This window comes from Culex pipiens, chromosome 3 (assembly GCF_016801865.2).
Source record: "Culex pipiens pallens isolate TS chromosome 3, TS_CPP_V2, whole genome shotgun sequence".
Lineage (NCBI taxonomy): Eukaryota > Metazoa > Arthropoda > Insecta > Diptera > Culicidae > Culex > Culex pipiens.
In genome coordinates this window covers 114287129-114305550 of record NC_068939.1, presented here as the reverse complement: position 1 = coordinate 114305550, position 18422 = coordinate 114287129, and positions in this window count along the sequence as shown.

Genomic DNA, 18422 nt, shown 5'->3' with positions numbered 1-18422 from the left:
TAGCAAAATACATATAAATTTTAGGTAAAATTGTTAAAAAGTCGGAATTTTGCCTGAAATTTTGTTAAAACTAGTTTTGTTTATAAAATTATCGATTTATATTATATTGAATAAATTGCATTTTATATATATTGTTTATATTGAAAATATTGCATTTTATACTGAATTCGAAGCACGAATCACAAGTTTTCACATTTTACATGAAATTTGTTCAACTGAAATTGCCTATAAATTTGGAGATTTTTTTTAATTGTGTTTCAAAAACGCATATTATTTATTATTTACAAACTTTTTTAACCTTCTCCTAGTGGAAAATTGTCCAAAGAATCCGAAAATGCATTCCGTTTTCCGATTAAAAATCATGTTCATTGAGAAAATCAAGACACTTTGAGAAGTTTAAAATGATGACTTTTATTAACATTTTCTTAACTATATTTAACTAACTTTTTAAATTTGTCAAAATTTTATGAAATGCTCTTCTTGAGGTACTTTGAACACATCTCTACCATGGTCAGTATGTTCAGGGATGCCACATGATTTTTAAAAATGTCTGTGAAAAAGTCTGTGTATGTCTGTGTCTTTGTCTAAAATTCAAATAAATCAATTTACAGTCATAGAAATCTATCAAAAATTGTGTTTTTAAGCATTTGAAGACTAACGAAATAAGTTTCAATTGATATTTTAACAAAATAACAATTTAATGAAGTTTGTAAAAAGTCTGTGTACCTCAAAAAATGTCTGACACGAGCTCAAATGTCTGTGAAACACAGACAAATCTGTGTATCTGGCATCCCTGGTATGTTTCTAAACCATTCCTTACGTATTTTAATTGTACTCTTCATTTTGCGGAAAAATCGCAAACCTATCAAAGTCACCCCGGCTATCAAAGTCACCCCGTTTTACGGTACCTCTGAAAAGTCCTAAAAATGGACTGAGTTAAAAATGTTGTGTCTGATATGTGAAAATGGATGATTCGCTTGCGAACTCAAATCATGAAAAAAACGTTTTTTTCATTAATAATGGTGCTGATGGTTATGTTACACATGACCGATATGACAAAGAACTTTGCATATTTTTTTATGAAATTATAATATTTGAGCAATTCTCTACAAAATTGAACGATTTCGATTTTTTTATTTGATACAAACTGGGGTCCTTCCTTATCACAATGGGCAAAACCGGGTGAAAAACGAATCTTTTGTTGCCGTCAGTTTCTGCCTATGAAAAGTATCATTTTAAATGTAAAAAATTACGAGGAATCGATTAGTGGTACTCTCATTAGCGGCAAATGAGGGGATGTGGTCCATTTTACCCCATTTAGCCTTTTTAAGGGTGTTTTTCTCGAATATTTTCAACTGCTGTAGTTTGCCGCACTTCTAAAGTATCTTATTTTATGTAAAAAATCACGAGAAGTCGATTGGTGACACGCTCAATGGCGGCAAATGATGGCAAGGGCCCATTTTTCCCCGTTTATCTCCTTTTTATGTGTTTTTCTTTAATATCTTGAATTGCTGTAGTTTCCTACAGTTTTAAAGTTTGTTATTTTATGTAGAAAATCGTAAGGAATTAATTTGTGACATTTTCATTGCCGGCAAATGAAAGCAATGGCCCATTTTGCCCCAGTTACCCCATTTTATGGGTTTTTCGTCAATATCTTTAATTGCTGTTGTTTTTTTCTTTGAAAGTATAATATTTGATGTAAAAAATCACGATTCGTGACACTCTCATTGGTGGCAAATGACGGCAAGGGCCTATTTTGCCCCTGTGTTTTTCGTAAATGTCTTGAAATGACATTATTTCCTACAGTTTGAACGTATATTATTTTACGAAGGAAATCATGAGGAAACGATTGGTGGTATTCTCATAAACGGCAAACGACGGTAAAGGCTCGTTTTACTCCATTTTATATGTTTTTTTAATATCTTGAATAGCCGTGGTATTTCAAAGTTATAAAAAAGTTATTTTATACACAAAATAGCGTGGAATCGATTGGGAACACTCTAACCTCCGGCAAATGGCGACAAGGTTCTATTTTGCCCATTCATGTGTTTTTAGTCAATACATTGAACGTGTAGTGATTTCCTATACAGTTTACAAGAATGTTATTGTAAGTTCCAGATATTCACGATAAAAATCTCAAAAGGGGCAAAATGGGCCCTTGTCGCCATTTTCCGCAAATTAGAGTGGTCTCAATGGATTTCTCGTGATTTTCTGCATAAAATAACAATTATTATAAGTTAAGTAAGCCACGGAAATTCAATATACTAAAGAAAACGCCCTTCTAGAGAAAACAGGCCCTTCTCGCCGTTTGCCGTTTATGAAATAGCACCTATAGATTTTACATGATTTTCTGTATAAAATAACTTTTTTTAACGTTGGAAAACCACTGCAATTCCAGATATAAAAGAAAATACATAACATGGGGTGAATGGGGAAAAACGGGACTTTGCCGTCGTTAACCACTTATGAGAATACCACCACTCAATTCCTCGTGATTTTTCACATAAAATATTTTTTTTTTTACATTTAAAAATGATACTTTTGGTAGGCAGAAACTGACGGCATCAAAAGATCCATTTTTCAACCCCGATTTTTTCTCACTGTGCAATGACTAAAGAAGCCATTTTTTTGTCATTGATTTACCTATACAAGGCTTCATACAGATTAGGCAGCCGTCCATATAAAAAAGGTACGTAATTATTCAAAATTTTGTAACTATTGAAGGAATTTTCGGATCGATTTGATGCCTTCGGTAAAATTGTAGGTATTGTTAATTTCTTTTCAGAAAAAATAGGTAGGTTCAGGTAGGATTGTCCAAAAATCTTAATCTTTATTAATTTTTTTATACAAAAAACGCAACCTTCAAGCCATAAAGAAATGGTGAACATTATTTTCGCCGAGTTATAATATTCTTTTTTCAAAAAAGTGTTTTATGGAAAAAAATAGAATTTTTGAAAACAGTTTCCATGATTGTCCAATCCTAAAAATATGTTTTTCAAAAAGTTCAAAAAATATCTAATATTTTGCCTACGAGACTTTGACGATTGTACCTCTGGTTGTTGAAATACTGCGAGTATATCGGTGCACTCTATAGGAACCATATCAAGGGACTCCCAATGAGAATAACCATGACTGTCACCAGTCAGAGTGCGTGCAAGAATTCACCAAATCACTCGCTTTACTTGTAACATTTGTGAACACAAGATGAATTGCCACGAAACACACCACTGGGGCTCCCCCAGTCCACGTTACGACCGGACCTCTGGAACCGGTTTGCGGTAATATCCACCATTTTGCTTACATTATCGTATACGACAACAATGCTTCATTGAATCAATATTGCCCAAGTAATAGTAAATTAAGTCCCCGTTAACGCCACCATGTCCCCGTGCGCGTGCCGTCCCGGGAAGACCGGAGTCCTCTTCAGAAACGGTTGCACGAAACACTCGCGCACGCATTCCTCTCTAGTCCTGCACGAAGATCTTGCACGCCACCGTGAATGTATCCCCTAGAGCAGCCGGCAGTGGGAGTAATTGTTGATTCAACATCGAGGATGTGTCTGCGTCGAGCGTGTATTGTCGTAGGACGACATCGAAATACCTGCAGAACAAATGGAATGCATTCCGTTGAGATGTGTGTATATGTTTAGAGCAAGTCACGCGATACGGGAGTGTATTGTGCATTCTCTGATCAAATGTGACAACTGCGGCGGTTGAAAGTGCTCAACTTCTGTTGAAAAATGTCAGCGAATTTAAACTGCAACCTGCAATACCGGAGCCACCTTTGTCCCGGACATGGTTCAGCAGCAGCCCTTGCGGATCTAAACTGGGAGTGGCGATACAAAGGAAAATTGGGTTATCCCGGCCGACTGTCAGCTCTAACGTATCATCCGTCAATAGCTACTGCTTCGTGCACATCCATACAGGTGAAGTTCCAAGGAAAATTGCAAAAGAGAGATCCGTTATATGGCATGTGGAATGTTGCACCGTGCACCCATCCAGGGTGCAGGCAGGTGTCGGAACGAATACATCGTCGATTTCACCGCCTGATGGCCTCCACAAAACCCACGCCCGGTCAGGTGGAAAAATGGTTTTCGAAGGCAATAAAACAATTAAATTCGGAGAACAGGCAGTGGCAGAACCCATTTCGGGATGGCGAGATCGCGTGTTCGATGAAGGAATCTAATTTAATTAATTTCGATGGTCGACGGTCGATTCTGGGACGAGAATGAATGAAACCCGTTCGGGCGAACATGAAATTTCGTTGTTCTCGCATGACCTGGGTTTGTAGATAGCGCTGAACATAAAGGGAGGAGATTACTTTGAAGTGCATGTTCAAAGTAAAGTTTCAGTTCTGAAAACGAGAAACTAGAAACCAGTAGGTGCTGAAATATTGTGGATGATTCCCGAGCCCAAGAACTTACAATGTGATATCAATGCCATCGTCATTTAAGAGGAACACTTGATATTTATTAGATTACATGTAAAATTAATGTAAAATATTCTGCCTGGGACCATACAATTTTGTTTGTTTGTTTTTTTTTTTTTTTTTCGATTTCTCGAAGAACGATTAGCCAAAGGTTTCAAATCACACCTTCGGGTAATTGAATCAGATTACTTTCATTTATTTTATTTTTGTATTTTTAACAAAAAAAATTGAGTCAAAGAAGGGAAAACACTTAGGAGCCATCCATAAACCACGTGGACACCTTAGGGAGAGAGGGGGTAGAGGTTGTTTTGCCGATTGTCACGCTCGATACATAAACATTTGTTTTACAGACAAAGATTAAATTTTCAAAACAACCTATCCCTCATGAGTTTCCTATGCAGATAGGACCTTTTGAAAATTTAATCTAGAATTGTCCAAAAATTGGTTGAGTTCAAAAATAAAGTGTCCCACGGTTTCACAAATACTTTTACAAAATTAAAAAAGGGGCAAAAAAAAGTTTGTACACCTTTCGAAAAATTAACATAAATACAGTTATTTGTTGACAAATCACCATAAAACCAACTTCAAATAGGCATCCTTGACTGATTAAAAAAATAATTTGGATTGAATATAAAGTTAACTAACTACTTAGTATAAAAGTTTATATAACTCTGGAAATTGAATATTAAACTTAACTAAACTTAATTTTGCAAACTTTTAATTTTTCTGAATGTCAATATATTACCAAAGAATTGCAAAACTAACATTTTGGAGTGGATATAACACCGTTTAAGGGGTATTAGTATCGATAGAATAGATTTTTTCGTTGGATTTTCGTACCAACCCGGAATTACGTCGTAGGAAAATCCGCCGGCATCCGAACCGGTCCACAATTCACAAGTCAACCTATGTAGCATCGGAAAGGGCATAAAATTTCCGATCTTTGATACCCATACATCTAGGTTTTCTATAAAACCCACGTTTTTAAATACCTGGGCAAAAAGAAAGTTTAATCCACGAGAACAAAAATTACGAAAGGCCATAACAACGTTTTGCCTAGGTACTTAAAAACGCGGGTTTTAAAGAAAACCTAGATGTTTGGGTATCAACAGATCGGAAATTGTAGGCCTTTTCCGATGCCATGTAGGTTGACTCATGAATTGTGGAACCGGTTCGATGCCAGCGGATTTTCCGAAGACGTAATTCCGGGTTGGTCCGAAATTCCAACGATAAATCTATTCTATCGATACAAAGACCCCCACTCAAAAATGTTTATTTAGCAATTTTATGGTAATATATTGACATTTAGTAAAATTGAAAGTTTGCACTGTTTAGATAAGTTTTATATAGAATTTCCAGAGTTCTATAAATTTTTATACTAAGTAATGAATAAACTTTATATTCAATCCAAATTATTTTTTAATCAGTCAAGGATGCTTATTTGGAGTAGGGAAACTGGATTTATGATGATTTGTAAACAAATAACTTTATTTATGTTAATTTTTCGAAAGGTGTACAAACTTTTGTTGCACCTTTTTGGTTTTTGTAATAGTATTTGTAATATAACTTTTTATATAAATCATATTTTCATGAGCTTTTTGTTGCAAAATGTTCGGCATGAGTTTCTGAACAAAACGTAGTACTAGGTTTCTGTCAAACTTTGAATTGTTTACATGTTTTATGTGCAATATGTGCATAGTGCCCAAGGGATGTAAATGTTTTTTTACATACTGTATAAGCAATTCTCTGAGATTTCGTTTTTTTTTGTATTTTTTAATCCGACTGAAACTTTTTTGGTGCCTTCGGTATGCCCAAAGAAGCCATTTTGCATCATTAGTTTGTCCATATAATTTTCCATACAAATTTGGCAGCTGTCCATACAAAAACGATATATGAAAATTAAAAAATCTGTATCTTTTGAAGGAATTTTCTGATCGATTTGGTGTCTTCGGCAAAGTTGTAGGCATGCATAAGGACTACACTGAAAAAAATTATACATGGGAGAAAAAATTGGTTTTTTTAATTCCACTTTTTGTCACTGAAATATGATTTGCAAAAAAAACACAATTTTTAATTTTTTTCATTTTCTGATATGTTTTACAGGACAATAAATGCCAAATATTCAGATTTTTTCTAGAATGGGCAAAAAATCTTCTACCAAGTTATGATTTTTTGGAACATTACATTTTTTCAAAAAAAACGAAATATTGGTCGCAAAAAAATTTCAACTTCATTTTTCGCCGAAAATCGAATTTGAAATCAAAAAGTACCTTAGTGAAATTTTGATAAACTGCAGCGTTTTCAATTTATAACAATTTTAAGGTAACTTTTTTCAAAATAGTCGCAGTTTTTCATTTTTTTTTTAAACTGGTGCCAATGTTTGCCCACCTTTGAACAAAGTTTTTTTGAAAAGCTGAGAAAATTCTTGATATGTTGCATTTTTGAACTTTGTAACAAAGTTCAAAAATGCAAAATATCTGTCCTAGAGGTGGGCAAAACCGCTCTTTTTTAAGAAGCCGCTCATTTTCGTTCGCTCATTAAAAAGAGTCATTCTTTTGAACGGCTTTTCGCTCATTTTTAAAAATTTTGATAAAATGGTTATTTTTTAAATGATATGATTTTTAAAGTTATTTCACATTGCACTTTTGTAAATCATCTGAAAAAAATCTAAAACCATGATGATGTCTTTGATAACCATAGGTCTTGGCCGTTTCTATGGCAAGATTTCTGCTCGAACCTAAACGATTAAATAACTGGATGGCATAAAAACTTAAATCAAGGATTTTGAAAAATTGCTATCAATTCTGAAATTGCGTATGTTTTGCCAAAATCGAACTAATGCTGACAATTTTTTTTGAGAAAATATTCTATAAATTCTTTTTTTCATTCTCATTTAATCTATAAAATCTGTAAATTCTTAAGTTTAATCGGAAAAAAGAATTTTATAAATCTGTTAGCTATTTAGTAGATGTTAGGTATTATTTTACAAGTTTGGCTATTTCAAACGCTCAAATATGTATTTTGGTAATACAATAATGTATGATTATTTGCCCAATGATTTTTTAATTTTGTTTAGGAAATCATTTACTGTTGGAAATTTAAAGAATAGTAGGAAATAGAAAATCAGTTTAAAAACTTTTGAGTGAATTTTGGCAGGAATGCAATTTTGTATTTTTTTTAAAAGCAACTATATTATAATTAGGAATTGAATTTTCAATTCTTAAAAATAAGTTTTAATCTACATTTTTATAGAAATTCAATAAATTATACAGTAGACTCACTCGTAGTCGATATTGAAGGGACTGTCGAGAGCGGGAGTTTTCAAATTATAGAATGAAAAATCAAAGCGATCTATTTTAAGGGATTGAAAAATTTATTGATAGTTGGAGCAATATTGATATCGCGAAGATCGACAGCCAGAGAATCACTGTAGATAAAAGAAGTTTAAAAATCATTTTATCTTGGAACGGTTCTTTCAAAAGACCGGAGTTTGAAAAAGAACCACGGTTCTTTTTTCGTGAGCCATGGTTCATTCGCTCTTTTCAGTGAACCGGCTTTTTGAGCGGCTCGCTCTTTTTTTGCCCACCTCTTACTTTGTTGATACAACCCTTATTTGCTGGGATATTGCCATGAAAAGGTTTAAAAACAGGAAAATTGATGTTTTTCAAGTCTGACCCAAAAGCCAACCTTTTTCTAATGTCGATATCACAATGCTAAAATATGAAACATTCGTGAAATTTTCCGATCTTTTCGAAAAAAAAATTCAAGTCTTTCAAATCAAGACTAACATTTTAAAAGGACCAAACATTTAATGTTAGGCCCTCTTGAAATGTTTGTCTAGATTTAAAAAATTCAAAATATTATTTTTGAAAAGATCGGAAAATTTCACGAATGCTTAAAATTTTAACATTGTAATTCGGACCATTAGTTGCTGTGATATCGACATTAGAAAATTGTGGGTTGTTTGGGTGAGACTTAGAAAACATAAATTTTCCTGTTTTTAAACACTTGCATGGCGCAATATCTCAGCAACAAAGGGTCGAATCAACAATGTTTCAAAAAGCAAAATATAAAGAATTTTCTCAGCTTTTAAAAATATTTTTTTTTAAATTGTGAAAACATGGGCTGTAATTTAAAAAATGAAAAACTGCGACTATTTCCAAAAAAGTCACCTAAAAATGGCTTTAACTTGAAAACGGTGCACTTAATCGAATTGCACTTAAGTACTTATTATTGCAAATTTGATTTTTAATCGAAAAAAAAGAAGTTGAAAATTTTTGCGACCAATATTTCGATTTTTTTAAATAAAAATTATTGTTTCAAAAAATCATAATTCGGTCAAAGATTTTTTGCCAAACAAAACATTGAAAAACATAAGAAAATTAAAAAAAAAACGAAAAAAAACACACATTTTTTTTAACCTTGTCTTATTTTTTCCAGTGTAGTCCATATCCATAGCTACAACTTTGTCAAAGACACCAAATTGATCAGAAAATTCTATCACAAGATACAGATTTATCAATTTTCACATATCATTTTTGTATGGACAGCTGCCAAATTTGTATGGAGAATTTATGGACAAACTAATGATGCAAAATGGCTTCTTTGGGCATACCGAAGGCACCAAAAAAGTTTCAGCTGGATTAAAAATTACAAAAATTTAAATTAAAGAAAAAAGATCGATTACGTAGAGAACTGCTCCTATAAATAAAATTATCTGATCATGAATCTCTATCGTGTGGAAGCACGAAATCACCACGGGACAACCTTCCATTACCCAATAAATCACTCAAAACGGTACCCATCAGCACGTTATTCATTTGACGCGAGTGTATGTTTTGTCCTCACACATCAGTGACATCACACACACTTTGTTGCGTCACTTGTGCGAACGGAAGCAAACTATTACAACGTGTCTAATGGCCAACCGGAGCCGGCCCGATCCCTTCGGAGTACCCGTCCCGTCACATGGCCTGCCAGGAGGTCATTTGCCGCAGAAACATTTGCAAGCGTCAACAAAATTGATATGCCGTATCTCATTGGCACTGACTTTTGGGGCTCCGGAATATTTTCGTCCGGAGTTGAGTTTCTTGCGGTTGTTGGCACCACCAGGCGAGCAAGCAAAAAATGAAGAAGGGGGGGGGTCCCTTTTCCCATAATGCTGGAGTCATATTTCAATGCCCGGGACGGCCGGCCAGCACCAGCTCAAATGGTTGACGTTGTGGTTCGTTGGCGCATTTGGATTTGAGGGTTTAATGTATTTATAATGGGTTATTAGAACTGGATTTTTTCAACTAAACATATTGAAAATGTTTTGCTGGCAACAATCTAATATTTGGCAGCAAGCGCACAACGACACCGAGTTGACTCGAGTGAAATCCGACTCCGGCACACCACCCGAGCTCCTCGGTCCCGTACTTTGGGCAACCAGAGCAGGAGGAACACCAAGGCAGAAGTACCACACTTCAACACAGTCCGTAATACATAAATTAGCTTTCATTTGCTGAGGTTTCACCACACCATCCAGAGTTGTTTTCTTCAATTTGGGCAGTTCCCAGCCCCGGCTAGGCATTTTATTATTGGTTTAAGATTTCTATCTCTACGACATGTGCTAGCCATAAAAACCCGGGGACCAAGCCAGCCCTCCCCCATGGAACGAGTTATGTGCTCTTTCCGGTTGGTCCTAGGAAAAGGGACGTGGCTCAACGTCCAAGCGTCCTCAAAGTGGAGAAATGAAAAACCTCTCCAACAGTCTGACGAATGTCGAAAGTAAATCAAGCCTTCTCGCTTCTTCACCAACATCACCGGAGCGATAAATGGGACATTATTTCGCCGGTGACCCATTCCGGGCTCCTTTTTACGGGCTTTTACGGTTTCACCGTCCATCCGGTCAGTGTGGACTAGAGGATTCTCAAGTACTGCTTTAATATCTAATAACATGCCATGAATGAGCAAGTGTGTGGCTTTTTAAGTGTCGGTTTGAAAGAACAACTAATTACTGGAGGCTAAAACTAACCTAATCTACCCATGTGATTGGTTTTTTCCTCACTACATACCAACTATGGATCACACAAATATCCGAAAAATTTCGATTTTTTTTTGATAAGAGCATTGGTACCATTTTTCACAGATTATCAAAATAACTGAAAACAAAAGTGTAAAAGCGTTGTCCTGTCTCAAAAAAATCGTTCACCTGATCATCGGGAATCAATCTGTGTGACTTTGATAGGTTCGCGATTTTTCCGCAAAATGAAGAGTACATTTCAAATATCTACGGAATGGTTTCGAATCATACTGACTGTGGTAGAGATGTGTTCAAAGTACCTCAAGAAGAACTTTTCATTAAAAATTTTAAAAGTTTAAAAAGTTAGTTAACTATAGTAAAGAAAATGTTGATGAAAGTCATTATTTTAAACTTTTCAAAGTGTCATGATTTTCTCAATGAACGAGATTTTGAATCGGAAAACGGAATGCATTTTCGGATTCCTTGGAAATTTTCCACTAGGAGATGGTTAAATAAGATTGTGAATAATAAATAATATGTGTTTTTGAAACACAATAAAAAAATCTTCAAATTTATAAGCAATTTCAATTGAACTAAAAACTTTTAATTCGAGCTTCATATTCTGTATAAATTGCAATATAATTCGATAATTATATAAACAAAACTAATTTTAAGCTATTTCAGGCAAATTTTTTAACAATTTTACCTAAAATTTATATTTATTTTGTTAAAAAGATTATTAACTAAATATAAACATTGACTTTTTTTCTGAAAAACTATATCAGCTATTTTAGTGATGTTAAATTTAACGTACAAATAAAGTTTGAACATCTAAAATTTGATTTTAACAAGAAAAATTATGGCTATCAAAGTCACCCCGGAAACAAAACTAAGAATTTTTAACGACACTATTTTTCTGAATCCTATTGAAAAAACTGTTTTTCCAAAATAGTGCATGGACTTTGTGTGGCCTACTCCAGTACATGTTTTAAAAATAACAATCTTGAGAAAAACCTTACCTGTTGGAAAATATTCAAAAAACAAATTGAAATCCTATCAAAGTCACCCCGGTTAACGGTACCCAGAATTTGATTTTTTTTTTCAAAACCTCACCCCACAAGCTGAATATTACCCCTCAGGACTCTTGGACATACCCGGGCAGACGGTAATAACAAAATTCAGGTCATTTCAATAACAAAAACAGTCGACTCTCTGGCTGTCGGTCTTCTCGATATCAATAATTCTCCATCTTTCGATGAATTCTTCAGTCCCTTCAATCTGCATACTTCAATTATCTTCATTCCTCGATATTTTCCCTTGCTTGAAGGATCTCTTCCTCGACGGTCCCTTGGATTCTGTTTGCTTTAAAAATCTCTTCCGGTTGTCAATATTGTCACTATCTCATGGCTTGCTTAGACATTTTTCTTTGCGAAACGAAGCTTTGAAGGGTGTTTGACATTAGTTTGTTTTTGTTTGCTGGACGTTGCCATGATTCTCTCCCATAGCCGGGTACCAAGAAAAACAACATTTTGCATCGTTCTGTAAACTGATGATTCTCTTCCTCGACGGTCCCTTGGATATTGACAACCAGAGAGTCGACAGTATTGTTAAAATAACAGAAAATGTTATGGAATCTTCTTGATTAATCCATTTTTGCATCAGAGTTGAATAACATTTTAAGTTATCATAACAAAATTTGTTATTGGTCTGATATTGGTTGAAAGCCAAAACAACTTTGGAATAACATTTTTTGTTATGGAAGAATACCTCCAACTGTTATTGTGATGATTGGATTAGTTGTTAAAATAACAAAAAATAATAACAAAGATTTGTTCGAAGAATAACTAAAAATGTATAAGTTTGTTATTACAAAAACAATCCCATAACAAAAAAGTCACAACGACGAATAACAAATCTTGTTATAAATAGCATAAAATGTGATTGGCCTAGTATTTTCCAACATCAAAAAATGTTATTTCCAAGTTATTTCCGTCTGCTCGGGTACATCCCGAACAGACGGTAATAACTTAATTCATGCCATTTCAATAACAAACACTGTTAAAATACCAAAAAGTGTTATGGATTCTTCTTGAAAATCAATTTTTGCATAAGAGTTAAATAAAAGTTTATGTTATCATAACAGTAAAGCGGGACCGTGGTGTAGGGGTAAGCGTGGTTGCCTCTCACCCAGTCGGCTTGGGTTCGATCCCAGACGGTCCCGGTGGCATTTTTCAAGACGAGATTTGTCTGACCACGCCTTCCGTCGGATGAGGAAGTAAATGTTGGCCCCGGTCTAACCTAAAAAAAAGGTTGGGTCGATAGCTCAGTCCAGGTGTAGGAGTCGTCTCCCTGGGTCCAGCCTCGGGAGAGTCGCTGGTAGGCAGTTAGACTCACAATCCAAAGGTCGTCAGTTCGAATCCCGGCCTATGGTGTAAAAAGAGGTTTGCAATTGCCTCAACAATCAAGCCTTCGGACACCTATTTTCGAGTAAAAATCTCGCAACCGAGAACGCCAAGGCAATGCTGTAGAGCGAATAATTTGTTTTTGTGATTTGTTATCATAACAAAAATTTTTTATTGATCTGATATTAAATGAAAGCAAAAAAAAAATTGGAATAACATTTTTTGTTACGGAAGAATACCGCCAATTGTTACTGGGATGATCGGATTAGTTGTTAAAATAACAAAAAATAATAACAAAGATTATGCTACTGGCTGCTTTTATTCCCAAGTCTGCTCGGGTATGAACGAAATTGGTCAACATTTACCTTTAAAAAAATATTGTTATTGTTATTGTTATTGTTATTGTTATTGTTATTGTTATTGTTATTGTTATTGTTATTGTTATTGTTATTGTTATTGTTATTGTTATTGTTATTGTTATTGTTATTGTTATTGTTATTGTTATTGTTATTGTTATTGTTATTGTTATTGTTATTGTTATTGTTATTGTTATTGTTATTGTTATTGTTATTGTTATTGTTATTGTTATTGTTATTGTTATTGTTATTGTTATTGTTATTGTTATTGTTATTGTTATTGTTATTGTTATTTGTTATTGTTATTGTTATTGTTATTGTTATTGTTATTGTTATTGTTATTGTTATTGTTATTGTTATTGTTATTGTTATTGTTATTGTTATTGTTATTGTTATTGTTATTGTTATTGTTATTGTTATTGTTATTGTTATTGTTATTGTTATTGTTATTGTTATTGTTATTGTTATTGTTATTGTTATTGTTATTGTTATTGTTATTGTTATTGTTATTGTTATTGTTATTGTTATTGTTATTGTTATTGTTATTGTTATTGTTATTGTTAATGTTATTGTTATTGTTATTGTTATTGTTATTGTTATTGTTATTGTTATTGTTATTGTTATTGTTATTGTTATTGTTATTGTTATTGTTATTGTTATTGTTATTGTTATTGTTATTGTTATTGTTATTGTTATTGTTATTGTTATTGTTATTGTTATTGTTATTGTTATTGTTATTGTTATTGTTATTGTTATTGTTATTGTTATTGTTATTGTTATTGTTATTGTTATTGTTATTGTTATTGTTATTGTTATTGTTATTGTTATTGTTATTGTTATTGTTATTGTTATTGTTATTGTATTTGAAAAAATCAAAAAACAAATCTCTGAGTTCTATTCTTAATTTTCATCATAATTACCACTTCTTTTGAAAAAAATAATGCAAGGAATGGTTCTGAGGAATGGGCCATCCTGGCAAAACGATTTCTGGGAAATTGCATTCTGGTTTGGAAGCTTTAAACCAGATTATCATACAAACTTTGGAAAAGACGGGTATTTATACACGAGAAAAAACTAGTATACATAAAAAAATGCGTTTTTGTCTGCGAGTGTGTTACTACCAACCAAATGTTCCCAAAAGTGATACTAGCATTGATTTTCAGCACAACAAGCACTCCCTGACCAATTTTAGAACAAACCTCTGAGGATGGTGGGGCAACTGCCTCATGTTGCCCCAACCTGATTTGGGACAAGATCATATCTACACAGCTTCAGAGAGTATGGTAGAGTACAATACTGAAACAATGGGATATTTTGGGTCACCAAAACACCCTCAGGAGTTAGGGACACTGGGCTATGTGCCTGCATAGACGATGACAGTTTTTCAATGTTTGGAGCCACATATGCAAGACAGCTTACTGTTGGTTTTGACATCGCATTATCTTGAAAGTTGTGTTCCAGAATAATGACAAAAACAAAACAAATTTTCCAAGGCCCTCCGTGGGCCTTCCAGAGTTAAACACTGATCAACAACCCCTGTCTATCAAACATTACTTTGATAGAGTACCTACAGCTCTAGTTGGTACCCGCCACTTCTTCGAAAACCCAAGCCCAGCCCCTAATCTTGGGCTGAAAACTTTTCGGAAGTGTCTTTTCCGGATTTATCTGCGCTCTCCGGTGCTCATTTGAGCATTTTGTCTTGTCGGGGACAAAACCTAAAAAACAGGCCCACTCCAGACCAAAACACAACAGCTTTGCCTACCGGCGACAGAGAAGGCTTGTCATGTGTGTGCGGTTTTTCGGGGCACAGGCAAAAGCTGCCCTGAGGGGTGGCCGGATTGCAATAATACGACAAGAGAAACAAAACCCCCTTTTCCCGCACACAGACACACACCCACAGCGACGTTCATATTTGGGTTTTCTGGAAATGAAAAATCGGATTACGAGGAATTAGTGTTGATTTCACTTTGTATGTTGTTCTTCGGCGATGGCTCTCGGAAAAACACCTGCCATTAATGCCTGGAGGCAAACGAGCTGAAACTGAAAGTCAACCACTAACAAGAGCAGCTGTGCCAGGCAGAGACACTGAAAAGTTTGAACAAGTTTATTATCATCACTTCTGGACAAACTGTAATTCTGCGGGCATGATTTTCCAAGAATTTTTTGATATGTTTAATATTTTGCACGAAATTTAACCATAACTAAAAGTTTTTCAGTGTCAGCAATCGGATACTTTCCTGAACTCGAGCACCTCCCAAAGAGGTTTTGTCTAACAAACACACACACACACACACATAGAGTTAGCTCTTTCCCGACCAAGCGCTATGATTAACATTTTCAGCAAAGCACTTTTGGTCTTTTGCTGCCTCTCGGATGGTGGGTGGTTTCAAGTTTCTGGCTGTGGCTTCGTTGTCACCATGGATGATGTCGTAGGTAGGTGGGTGGTGGGCCAGTCAGTTGTTTCACCTTAAACCAAACAGATATAAATCTTCTGGCTTTCTTTGGGCTTCGGGAAAAGCTGTCTGGCACACACACACACACACACACACAACATACACGGTTTTGCAAGTCGGTTGGCCAACCACAGATTGTGGGCTTTTCTACAGAGTGGGAGAGGGACAATAAAGAGCAATAAAACATTGTTGCAAAAAGCCGGTTTTTGCAAAGAAGATTCGTAGGATTTATACCGTCGTCAGTGGGGGCATTGTATGCAAATGGAGTCCTTATTTTGGCATAAAACATTCACAAATCTGCCCGTGGTTTATAATGCATGTTACAGTTGGTGTATTTTATAAAAGGTTGCATAACTTGAAGATGCTGATATCTTTGAAAAGATAAATAAAAATATCGGACAAAACACATAGTTACTTTTGAGCAAATTCAACCCATGTGCCGACACAAAAACTAGCCGAAGATTCAAGATAGATTTTTAGTTCGGGAGTTAAGATGGTAGTTTTCATCTAAAGGATTATTGAATGTTTTTAAAAATTGAAATTTGAATTTAATGTTGAACAGGGAACGATAGATTACAGAGAAACCTCTTTTTACACAGTGGCGTTACGCTTTTCGTTTCGTCAGTCAAAAAGTGATTTGTAGATCTGAACAAAACCTACAAATTGCTTTCAAAAGATTGCAAAAAGGTTGCGTCGTTCCAGAGAAATAATAAAATAATAACAACGAAATACATGCCATTTCAATGACAAATGCTATTAAAATAACAGATAGTGTTACGAAATCTTCTTGAAAAATCATTTTTTTTTAAATTCTAGTAACAGTTTAAGCTATCATAACAAAATTTGTTATTGGTCTGTTATTGGGTGAAAGCCAAAACAACTTTGGAATACAGTATGTAAAAACAGTTTTTTCACCCTTTGGGCACTATGCACATTTTGTGATGGAACATGTAAGCAATTTAAAATTTAACAGAAACTGGTACTACGTTTTGTTCAAAAACTCATGCCGAACATTTTGCTGCAAAAAGCTCATGAAAAGATGATTTCTATAAAAAAGTTATATAACAAATACTATTGCAGAAATCAAAAAGGGTGCAAATAAAGTTTGTACACCATTCAAAAAATTAACATAAATAAAGTTATTTGTTGACAAATCACCATAAATCCAGTCTCCCAACTCCAAATATGCATCCTTCACTGATTAAAAAATAATTTGGATGGAATATAAAGTTACTAACTACTTAGTATAAAAGTTTGTATAACTCTGGAAATTTTATATGAAACTTATCTAAACTTAATTTTGCAAACTTTCAATTTATCTAAATATCAATATATTACCGTAGAACTGTTAAATAAACATTTTGGAGTGGGTATAAAACCATTTCGGGGGTCTTTGTATCGATAAAATAGATTTTTCGTTGGATTTTCGTACCAACCTGGAATTACATCGTCGGAAAATCCGCCGGCATCCGAACCGGTCAACAATTCACAAGTCAACCTATGTGGCATCGGAAAGGGCATAAAATGTCCAATCTTTTGACACCCATACATCTAGGTTTTCTATAAAACTCACGTTTTTACTATGTCTTCGGCAAAGTTGTAGGAATTGTTGAGAAAGATTGAGAAAAAATAGGTACACGGAAAAAAATCCTATTTTATAATGAACTTTTTTCGCAAAAACTCAACTTCCCAAAATACGTATTTTTTTATAGTTGAGATTTTTTGTATTTTTTAGGGGACAAAAACCCGCAACTTTTGAGTCATAGAGAGTCATAGAGAGTAGGATAAAGTTATAAATTTTTGAAAAAAATTGATTTTTGGAAAAAAAATCGAAATTTTATCCAAAAACCAATTTGACTTATTTTATTTATATAAATTTAATTTGCACTCGAAAAGTACTTTACATTTTTTTTAGATAAAGGGCTCCATTTTCAAGATATAGCCACCAAAAGAATGATTTTATAGAAATATTTGAAGTTTTTCGAGTTATAACAATAGTGACCATGAGTGACCATTCCTGATTTTTTTTAAATTTCAGAAAATTTGCTATAAAATTGTCTAAGAGACATTTAAGAGCGGACCTCTTGTTGCTTAGAAACAGCGGCAAAAAGATAAAAGAAACAGGAAAACTGAAGTTTTCTTAGTCTCACCCAAACAACCCACCATTTCCTAATGTCGATATCTCAGTAACTAAAGGTCAGATTTTCAATGTTAAAACATGAAACATTTGTGAAATTTACCGATCTTTTAAAAAACTTTTTTTTAATCAAGACAAACATTTCGAAAAGGCCAAGCATTCAATATTACGTGTCTTGTTAAACATTTTCATTGTAACATCAAAACAATCCGCTAAATGTGAGTCCTCGAGCAAACCATACTCATCTCGCATCGAACGCAAAAAACCTGTCGGGAATTTGCAGGGGTTGTTTGTACAAATAAAACTAGCATCTGGCCAAAATAAGAGAACTCTACACAGTTAAAAATATCATTGTAATATTACATCTGGGAAGGAGTACATCTTTTGTGTCAGAGAAAATGTGCAATTTTACCATTCTTCTGGTGTAAAGTCACTTTTTCAATATAAATTGAGGTAAAATTACATCCTAAAAGAGACCTTCCGAAATCACAGCTTCGAAATTTACACAATTTTTAACTGTGTAGATCAAAGGGAAGAGGGGCAAATCTGGACACAGTCCATATCCACAGTCGAATAGCGTAATTCAAAAATAACACTCCAAAAATAATTGTTATTTGTTGTCAACGTCAACGACACAAAGAT